The sequence below is a fragment of the Chenopodium album genome, chromosome 9 (genome assembly GCF_948465745.1).
Source record: "Chenopodium album chromosome 9, dcCheAlbu1.1, whole genome shotgun sequence".
Classification (NCBI taxonomy): domain Eukaryota; kingdom Viridiplantae; phylum Streptophyta; class Magnoliopsida; order Caryophyllales; family Amaranthaceae; genus Chenopodium; species Chenopodium album.
Window position 1 is genome coordinate 44,582,501 of NC_137842.1, and position 10,000 is coordinate 44,592,500.

At 34.8% G+C, this 10,000-nt stretch overlaps 1 non-coding gene across 1 annotated transcript; it reads left to right on the top strand.

Annotated features, from left to right (window-relative positions):
* Positions 1 to 4,715: 4,715 nt before the first annotated feature.
* On the top strand, positions 4,716 to 4,786 carry TRNAC-GCA (transfer RNA cysteine (anticodon GCA)). Its single transcript has one exon. It is a non-coding gene; the product is annotated as a tRNA-Cys (tRNA).
* The last annotated feature ends 5,214 nt before the right edge of the window (positions 4,787 to 10,000 follow it).

Consider the following 10,000-nt stretch of genomic DNA (forward strand, 5'->3'; position numbering starts at 1 on the left):
TGACCAAAATTGATTACTTGGAAGAAAATTGAGCAATAATCTACTTTTTTCTCTCTAAAAACTATCTAATCTAACCCTAAGAGGGAGAAGCTCTCCTAAACTAACTAAGAAAATAGCATAATGGCCTACCCTCTAATTACCCCCAAAAATGGGTATTTATACAAAGCTCATAAAACTAAGAAAAATAAAAGAAATAAAAGAATGAGAAAATTAAGGAAAAACAAAAGAAAAAATAAAATAGAAAGGAAATAAGAAAAGGAAAAGGAAAATATAAAAAGAATTAAGAAAATAAAATAAAATAAAAGAAAAAGAAATTAAAATAAACCCACAAATCCCCCAAATTCCCTCAGCCACGATTTCCCCTTCTCTTTCATTTGGCTGCTCTGATTTGCATCACCTTCATCACCATCACCACGCATCCCCTCATCTTCACCGTTCATCATCATCATCTTCATCAAGCATCATTAAAACACGGCCGTTGGATTTCATTAAAATCACGTGCAAAGCTCGTGATGTGGTTCAAATTGAACCCCGATCTACGCGCCCGCGAAGACACCGCGCAGAGGTCGCACAAATGCTACTGTATCATTCTGATTTTGGACTCCATTTGCGCGCCTTCTGACAGTGCTGCGCGGCCGCGAGTAGCTCCTCTCGAATTGGGGCTAAATTTGGGTAATTAATTACCAATTGCGAGGCTGCAAATTCCGATTGATGGGCGATTGATGCGAGGTGAGAACAGGGTGTGTGCGCGGCGGTGGCTGGTGCTGCTGGTTGTTGTTGTTGGGTTGCGCGTTGGTGGAGAAGAATTGGAGGTGGTTTGGTTGGAGTTGCGGAGTGGCTGTTGCTGTTGGTGTGTGTGTGTGGGATTGCGTGGGTATCGACTGGTGGCAGAGGTGTTTAGGCTGGGTGGCTGGCGCGGCTGTGGTCGCAGGTGGAAGCTGGTCTGGTTGGAGGTGCTGCATGGCTGGGATTGGTGGAGTTGCGTGGTGGTTTCGATGCGATTGGAGGTGGTTTGGTGGTGGCTGGTGCTGCGAATTATTGCGGTTTGGTGATGTTGGGTGGTTAGTGGTGAGCTGCGAATTGTTGTTGTTGGGGTTGTGAGGTTGTGTTGAGAAGGCAGGGAGCAGGGGAAGTGATGTTGTGTGTGTTGTTTGGGGTGGTGTAGGATAGGAGATGGGTGTGGTGTAGGTTAAGAGGGCAGCAGCAGGTTGGCTTGTGCATTATGCCTCGAACCTTGGACTTTGAACTCAAACATGACCTTGAAACCCGGAACACCTACAACCAAAAACACGAGGGTGAATTGGAAAATAAAATAAAATAAATAAAATAAAGTAAAATAAAATAAGATAAATAAAGTAAAATAAAATAAAATGCTAAAACTAAAAAAATAATAAAATAAAATTAAATAAAATAAAATACGAAACTAAAATAAATAAGAAAATGAGATAAAAAGAGAAATTATTAAAAATAAAAACTAACGACTTAAACTACAAACATTAAAAGAAAGAAAAATAAAATAAAACACGAAAATAAACTAAAAACTATAGAAAATTACAAAAATACTCAAAATAAAGATAAAAGACGAGAATAATAAAATAATAGAAATAAAGGATATAAAAGGTGAAATTATTGGAAAATAAGCCGGAATACGACTCAATAAACACCCTAAAAGTGACATAAAAGTAACTTATCATAGCGGCACCATTTGCTAAAATTTGTCCCTTTTTAACCCATTTCCCCCATGGAATCTGGGGTTTTTGATGCATACAAGTATTTTTGTTGGAACGTTGATACATAACTAATGGAATGCTTAGAGTATTCCCATTGCCTGATAAAACAATCTTGTCAGTGTTGGTAGAAATGATCTTTCCTTCCTGTTCGGCTATAGCGAGAACTCCTGAATCTAGAGCCGCTTGGCGTTCCAACCCAGTTCCAACAATGCACTTCTCGGACTGAGAAAGCGGAACTGCTTGACGTTGCATATTAGAGCTCATTAAAGCTCGATTTGCATCATTGTGCTCGATAAAAGGAATGAGGGAAGCTCCAATAGAAAAATATTGGAAGGAAAAGATACTTCGAAAATGAACCTGTTCCCACGCAATAGTCAGGAATTCTTGACGGTATCGAGCTGGAACAACCTGTTCCTCCTGAATACCCCTATTCAGGGCCAAAGAATTTTCGGACGCTAACATATAGTATTCATCCCTGCTTGGTGATAAATAAAGCATATGCACTCCTTTTGGTCTTTTAGAAATTTCATAATAAGGACTTTTTAGAGACCCCCAAGGACCAATCCTCGCATGAATTGCTAAGGACCCAATAAGCCTAACATTGATTCCTTCAGACGTGTCAATTGGGCAAATACGTCCGTATTGACTAGGATGGATATCTCGTATCCGAAAACTCGCGGTTCGCCCTGTCAATCCCCCAGGGCCCAAATAACTCAACTTTCTCCCATGAACGATTTGCGTCAAGGGATTAGTTCGATCCAAAACTTGAGATAATGGATGTAATCCAAAAAAAGATTCAAAAGTTGTTGTTCATGGGGTTGAAGTTACCAAATTTTGAGGAGTCGGTATTAATTTATGCCGAATTGCTCCACATATAGTTCCTCGAACCACGTTTTCTAAACGAACTAGAGCCAATCCGAATTGATCTTGTAAGAAATCTGCGACAGACCGAATACGTTTATGTTTCAAATGATTCATATCATCAAGTGTACCCATTCCAAATTTCATTCCAATCAAATGATCCGCAGCTGCCAATATATCCCGCGGTAACAAAAACGTATTGGTTTCGGGTATATCCAGGTTCAGTCGCCGGTTCATATTTCGTCGACCAATCCTTCCTAATTCGCATCTTTGTTGAAAGAATTTTTTTTGTAAATCCTTACATAGGGATTCCGAAAATACCGGATCCCCACCCACACAAGCAAATTGTTGATAAAACTCTAAAATAGCATTTTCTTTTGACCCAATTTTTTTTTGTCCTTATCATTCAGAAAAGACTAGAAAATTTCCGGGTAGAAAAAATTATCCAGAATTTCGCTGAGATTCGACCCCATAGCTGATGATAGAACTAAAATAGATATTTTTTGTTTCCTACTCACCCGGGCCCATATCCTTGCCTTTCTATCAATCTCTAATTCTGATCTTCCTCCCCAATCTGATATTATGGTGCCGGTATAGACCGGAATTCCGTTATGGTCCAATTCGGATCGGTAATAAATACCCGGGCTTTGCAATATTTGATTGATCACAATTCTATATATTCCATTTACTATAAAAGTTCCCAGGGAATTCATGAGAGGAATATTTCCAATCAAAATTGTTTGTTCTTGCATCGCCCTGCTGGTTTTCCAAATTAATCTTGCGGACACATATAATTCCGAAGAATATGTAAGTGATTTATATATAGCATCTTTTTCTTTTATCATGGGCTCTGCTAATTGATATGTTTCCACAAATAATTGAAATTCAATTTCTTGGTCTATATCTTCCATTTTTGGAAACTTATAAAGTTCTTCCATTAAACCCTGATTAATGAACCTCCAAAATCCTTCAAATTGTATCTGATTAAACCCAGGGATTGTAGACATTCCCCCATTTCCATCCCGTAGCATTTGCACGCAATTCCCAATTTATTGAAAAATCCTATTTTTGGCTCATCCTTCGTTGAATCATATAGACCGAGCTATCTCTGATGGAATTTAAATTCTGTTTACTAAATCACATAAAATTTGACACAAAAACTATATATTCATATAGGAGCATATATGGAATGTATGAAATATGTATGAAGGGGGGAATACAGAAAAGTTTCTACTCAAATTTTAAAATGTAACAGATGCAAAAGGAATTCTGCTACTTATATTTAACTTAAATTCGATTTATAAAATTGAGTTTTAGTATAGAATATCAGTTCCATTTCTACCATTATTATGATATTACATATTCCAACCCGATTGGATACCAAAAACGAAACAGATGCAGGATTTGATCCCTTCGCCGAGATAAAGACATAATAATCAGAAACAATAAAGAGTTCATTTATTTAATCAATATTTTTGGACCTTTTGTAACAATACAAAAAAAGGGATTTGCGTAGAAAAGAGATATTTTTACCTACCTTAGTACTCTATTTGTATAATTACTAAAATATCGTTGTATTGTAAAGCGGGTTATGTTTATTCTATTAAATAGTCAATTTAACCACGTGCAGATATCTATATATCATATATAAGATACTTGACTGTCGTCTGTGTAATTTTTGTTCTGGTTCCGAGGTTTACATATACTCATAATTCTTGTTATAATTGCAATTGAGAAAAAGAAAAAGGAAATAAAGAGTTTTCGATTTTTTCTTGAAAAGATGCAATAATGATTAGTTATCCTTTGGATTTTCTTATGTCATTAGGTAAACATAATTTGAAATCAAAATTTACGAATCGTTCATGAAACCGCAGTCAAGCCAATAGTTAATGGTTCCAATTGATCGTGTTTATCATGAATTTTGACTGAAAGTCCGTAGTTTTTGGTCTGAATCGAATCAAAACAAAAAAAAGAAAGATTTTGCTTTTAGTAAGTATTTAGTAAGTAGTGGAAGGGCAACCAAGGAAAAGAGATTCAAAATGCAAGTCCAATAAATAAAAAACGAAGTGCAGTAATCTACCCCCAAAAGGGACTATTTAAGTATCGTCTATTTTGTATCGTTTTGGCGGCATGGCCGAGTGGTAAGGCGGAGGACTGCAAATCCTTGTTCCCCAGTTCAAATCCGGGTGTCGCCTGATTCTAATTAACAAAAGACTCGAACTCCCTTATCAACTGCTATAATCAATAACTCCCCGAATTCTTCGTCGGCCGAGGGGAAGGAGAAGAAGGGGTCTCTTGGTACGTACTTGTGGGGTTCTCAAAAAAGAAAGTTCTGTAAATTCTTGTGTCTAGGATTCAAGAAAAGATTTTACTTTTAGTAATTTTAGTAAGTAGTAGAAGGACTATCGAAAACTCTCCATTCCCTTCCAGCCCTGTTGGCGCGATTACTGACTGGGCCTTGAAGTTGGCGGGAGGGAATATCTAACCAATTTCGAATTGTGGATAAAGAAAAGCGTAATATAGTTTCTATACAAACTCAAAAGAGTCTCTGAGCTGAGTATTCAGGTATTGGATTAGTTCATTAAAGGAATAATCCCCAAAATTTTTGACTCTGTACAGGGATTTCACTATTATTATGAAACAATAATGGAAAAATTCCTTCATATTCATAGAAATAGGGGACATAATTCACATGGATATTGTAAGTCTGGCTTGGGCTACTTTAATGGTAGTCTTTACATTTTCTCTTTCACTTGTAGTATGGGGAAGAAGTGGACTCTAGAAATACTAATTTAGTTTAGTTGAGGAATAAAACTGTATCATTATCATTTGTTTTATCGATCGCTTCGCAAAGTGTATTTAAAGATAATAATGTCAATAAAAAAGATATTTCAATAATTCCCACGTTTATATTTCGAAAGGAGATATAGATGATAGGAAATTTATCTAATTGAATTTTTCTTAAATTTCCACGAATGGACTCTTATCAAAATTCAATTAGATAAGTTTTATAAGTATAATGGGGAACAGCGGATCCCTTTTGTTTCAATATTTCATTTCAAAATTCAAAGAAGTTTTCATCCCATCGAACTCTTTCGAGCATCTATCCACCAGCCAATCAATTCAATTACTTTTCTTCTTGGGTTGGCTTGGCAATGATAAAAAAAGATTACTAATTTGGTTTTTTCTTAATATATACCAAACTTTACTTTTTTTTCTTTGATTCTTTCGGCAGGTACTGGGATTAAGTTTGTATCTTTATCATAAATTATATATAGTTTATAGTACAGCGTCTTACACGAAAAAAGACTAATCTAATTGATAGGATGGTAGAAAGATTCATATGAATCTTTCTACCATACTATCCGCTCTCATCGAATATTGCTGATTCGCGCCTGCTCGTTTCAGTTAAGAAACGCAATTGGAATCCGTCAAAGAACTACGAAATCAATTTTCATTCAAATTAATCATTCTGGCTAACCGTTTTTTCATAGATAATAAGTAAAAAAGCAGTAGGAACTAGAATGAATAGTGCAGTAGCAATAAATGCGAGAATATTTACTTCCATAATCTTATCGTTTTTTTACGTACCATTGACTCGGGATTTAATCCCATAGAGATGATCCAAATTTTATCTGTTGATGATATTGAATCAGATTAATATCAGGAATAACAATATTTGAGCTATCATATCAATTCGCGGTCGCGAATTGAATAGTATACCATAGGAAGCTCTTTTATCCATACTGAATCCAAAAAAAGAAAAATGGAATTTGTTAGCTAATCAAGAATTCCCTTAAGTTATCGTTCTTTTTTACTCTTTTTTCCAGAACCTGACGTCTTTCTTCTACAATCAATCATCTAATGAAGTTTCACTTTTTCGTTTCCACTTCCGCTGGTTACAAAAATCCAAAAACAAAAAATAGAAGGAAATGGGATCAATCTGAAAAGTATTTTGTCAAGGTAATTTTAATAAAAAATTGGGTGTTGTACAAGAAACAAATTCCATTTATACATGTACTCCCGAGAAACATCTGGAATTCTATTCCATTAGATAGACGCGAGAATTGAAAAACCAGACCTACTATGTTATCTTTTGAAATCCTAAATAAAATCTTACCAATCAAAAAATTTTCTAGTATTAAGCCACATATCCGTTTTAGGAATTTGTTCTAGTTCAAGTAATGGAAATTTTTCTATTTGTTTGAAAATGAGAAGAAAATAAACTCAAAAAGAAAAAAAAAAAGACCTAAGAATCATCCGAAGACTTCCTATTAAAAGGAAAATTCTATTGTTGTTCTTTTCCAAAAAAGTGGAAAGATCCATTGATATATTTATTGATTATTGGATCCGTCGGGACTGACAGGGCTCGAACCCGCAACTTCCGCCTTGACAGGGCGGTGCTCTAACCAATTGAACTACAATCCTAGGGAACTAAAGTATACAGTATCTATACTTTTTATATGATTTGACTTAAAGCATTTCTAGGTAGAATTTTTGTGTTGTAACAGAGACGCGAGTGATATATTTATCTTCATTTCACATGAATATGGACTTTACTTTATTTAGTGAGAACGACACGAATTGCTAGTCAATTTTTCTTATTTCAAAATCTATTGATAAAATAAAGAAAAAGAGTTTTCTTTTTTTCTTTCTATTTTTTTCTATTTATACTTTAACAATTTTAACTTAAAGACCATACCATATATGAATCTAGATCATTATTCTGATCAAAATTTCAATTTACCGAAACAAATAAATAAAGCAAACAAATAGAAAAAAAAGAAAGTATAACAGAAAATTGGATTAGTTTTTTACGTATATCAGCCGTTTCGGGAAGACAAAAACCTTCGTCTCATAATGGATGAGCGGATTATTGGGCCGAGCTGGATTTGAACCCGCGTAGACATAGTGCCAACGAATTTACAGTCCGTCCCCATTAACCGCTCGGGCATCGACCCAGGAAGAATCAATTCAATTTGAAGCATATTGCTAATCTCTGATCAACTTCCTTTTGTAGTACCCTACCCCCAGGGGAAGTCGAATCCCCGTTGTCTCCTTGAAAGAGAGATGTCCTGAACCGCTAGACGATGGGGGCATACGGGCTAAACTTCCATCATACTATGAACATAATATGAGCAGTTTTTTGAAATTGTCAATATAATCGAATAATCAGATTCAAAAGATCTTTCCATCTTACACAATTCCATAGAATTTTTTTGTCATTTCAATTTCATTTATGAATCATTCATTCGCTAGAAAATCCAAAATTATTAAATATTTATATAGACTAATTTATTCATTAAAAATGAATCGAATATTAATAATTAATCTAATACTAATTAGAATATTAATAATTAATCTAATACTAATATAGAACGCGAGATAATATGAAATTACAGAATACTTTCCGTTGTCGAATAGAAAGAAAAAAGGGAGTTTAAGTTAAACAAACCCTATTAACGCATGTCGAAACGAGTCCCTAGCTACTATGCGGTTACTTAATGTATAGTATATAATAACTTATTGTATGTAATCTATGTACATAGATATATTTTTGGTGGATATACATAATGACTAAGCCAAGAATTGGCTAAAAGGGCCCTTTTAACTCAGTGGTAGAGTAACGCCACGGTAAGGCGTAAGTCATCGGTTCAAATCCGATAAGGGGCTTTTTAGGTTTTTCATAAAACTACAGTCTATTTGTGTGGGGAATAGAAATATTGTTTGTTGATATTTTGAAAGTACAAAAGAAGCAACTTTCTAAGTATAATAAGTTATACTTATTAGTAGTAGTTATAAAGTTGAACTAATATTCATTATATTATAATGATAAGTGGTTTCTCGAATCAGCAACTATTCCTATTTTTTATTATTTGAATCAAATTTCTTGGAATGGAAAAGTTCGAAATCAACAAATGAAAAGTAAGTGGACCTGGCCTATTGAATCATGAATATACCCGCTATTCTGATATTCAAATTTGATAGAGATTAAATTGGAACAGTTGACCTTTTTTTTCTTTAAACTCGGCTTGAATTTGTCGATATTTCCGATTTAATCTTTGTATTCCTAGTTATTCCATAGAAATAAATTGGCGAGTCTCTTCCGCCTAGAAGGGAGAAAACTTTGTGGTTATTTCAAATCACAACCTAAAAAAGCCATCTTCCATATCTTAGTTTTCTTTGATTCCAAAACGGAATGCATTTCGATCTTATCCATCAAATAAGATTGCAATGATAGTGTGGTTTCCTGTACCAACTATTTCTATATCCATGCATCCCATATTTTTGTTCCAACAATGGGATAGAGAATGCATGCGTGAAAGAAGTTATCATTTTAAGTTTCCTAGTAGTTTATTGTTTATTGAATATCGTATGGAATTCAAATTAAGTAAAAAATAGAAAATTCTCTGTATCTTTCTTTGATCCGTGAAAGTGAAACGATATATTCTGGCATTTCCGATTGATCGGAAGGAAAAAACTAACTATAAATAGACAAAAACTAAACATATATTTATTCGAGAATAATCTCGAAAGATATTTATTTCTTTTGCTCCGTTTTATGAACAAGATGCAACAATAAGCTTAATTGAATTCGTTGATAGAAAGAAAAGAAAAGGTCGATTTGAAGATCAGTCGGTAACGAGCGAGTAGATTGGTTGTTCCTTGACGAGCTCTTTCAAAAGATTAATAGCTGAGTCTAATAAGTTCAAATTAAGGAATAATTGAATTTCGGAATTTATTTTAATTATAATTTTTTTTCGAAACTTTATAGCTAAGGGTTATTTTTATACGAGAAATCAAACCATCCATAAATTAAATGATCGAATTCTCGGACTCCAAAAAATGCTATGGGGTGCTCGGAAATGGTTGAAGTAGTTGAATAGGAGGATCACTATGACTATAGCCGTTGGTAAATTCACTAAAGACGAAAAAGATTTATTTGATAGTATGGATGACTGGTTACGGAGGGACCGTTTCGTTTTTGTAGGTTGGTCTGGGCTATTGCTCTTTCCTTGTGCTTATTTCGCCTTAGGAGGTTGGTTTACAGGTACAACCTTTGTAACTTCATGGTATACCCATGGATTGGCCAGTTCTTATTTGGAAGGTTGCAATTTCTTAACCGCAGCAGTTTCTACTCCTGCTAATAGTTTAACCCACTCTTTATTGTTACTGTGGGGTCCTGAAGCACAAGGAGACTTTACTCGTTGGTGTCAATTAGGCGGCCTGTGGACTTTTGTTGCTCTTCATGGTGCTTTCGCACTAATAGGTTTTATGTTACGTCAATTCGAACTTGCTCGATCCGTTCAATTGCGCCCTTATAATGCAATCGCATTCTCTGGTCCAATTGCTGTTTTTGTTTCTGTATTCCTAATTTATCCACTAGGTCAGTCCGGTTGGTTCTTTGC